General features: G+C 56.0%; 1 pseudogene; it reads right to left on the reverse strand.

Moving 5' to 3' along the window:
* The window catches only part of LOC102854935, an 11,094-nt pseudogene that overhangs the window by 2,785 nt on the left and 7,472 nt on the right, over positions 1–837 (reverse strand).

Raw genomic sequence — 837 nt, forward strand, 5'->3', positions numbered from 1 at the left:
TAGAAAGCCTGCTCCCGCAGCGAGGGTGTGTCTGGTGGGCTCTGGCTATAGGTGGAGAAGCGTTTGGTGACTGTGGAGGCCTTGTTGACACTAGACGCAGCTGATGGCTGATCATCCTTGTCGAAGGGGCTCCATATGACTTCCAGGCTGAGCTTAATGGTGCCAAGGTCATTGATGTCCACAGCCACAACTTGAGGCAGGGCAACAAACAGGGCCTTGGTCTCGCAGGACACGCTGCCCACAACCACATGATTGGCCAAGCCCTTCAGTTCTGTCACCTTAATGGACAGGAATTCCGTTCCTGCTCCCCTCAGATGCGGCCCCGTAATTTCCAGCGTTGACGCCCATACTTCATGCAGCTCTCATACTGATCGCCTACACAGAGTCTGGCGAAGCCAGCCAGCCCTTTCATCCGGAGATGGAACTCTCCCAGCTGTGCTTCCAGCTCACTCACCAGCACACACATGCTCTCTGTGTACTCCCGATGCCCTCGAGTGGCCTCAGCCAGACCGTCCCGGGCCTCTCGGCTCCCTAGGGACCCAGTGGTGTAAACACGAACCATGTTGGAGGCACCATCCCGGAGACACCGCTGAACACAGTATTGCTCGTATAGCTCATCGATCTTGCTTGCATGGAACTCCAGCCGTCTAAGGAAGCGCTCAATGGACTTGACTTGCTTGTCTAAATCGTATAGGAAGCCCAGACGGGAATTTCTCTTGGACTCCTTTATCTGCCTCTGGAGTTTCTCTTGCTCCTGCTGGTGCACTTACAGGTAGGCCTTACGTCAGGCCCCGCTTGAGTGCAGCGTACACCTGGTCCAGCCGCTCTGGCTGTGGC

This window comes from Elephantulus edwardii, unplaced genomic scaffold, assembly GCF_000299155.1.
Source record: "Elephantulus edwardii isolate Elephantulus edwardi_28Jun2011 unplaced genomic scaffold, EleEdw1.0 scaffold00350, whole genome shotgun sequence".
NCBI lineage: Eukaryota > Metazoa > Chordata > Mammalia > Macroscelidea > Macroscelididae > Elephantulus > Elephantulus edwardii.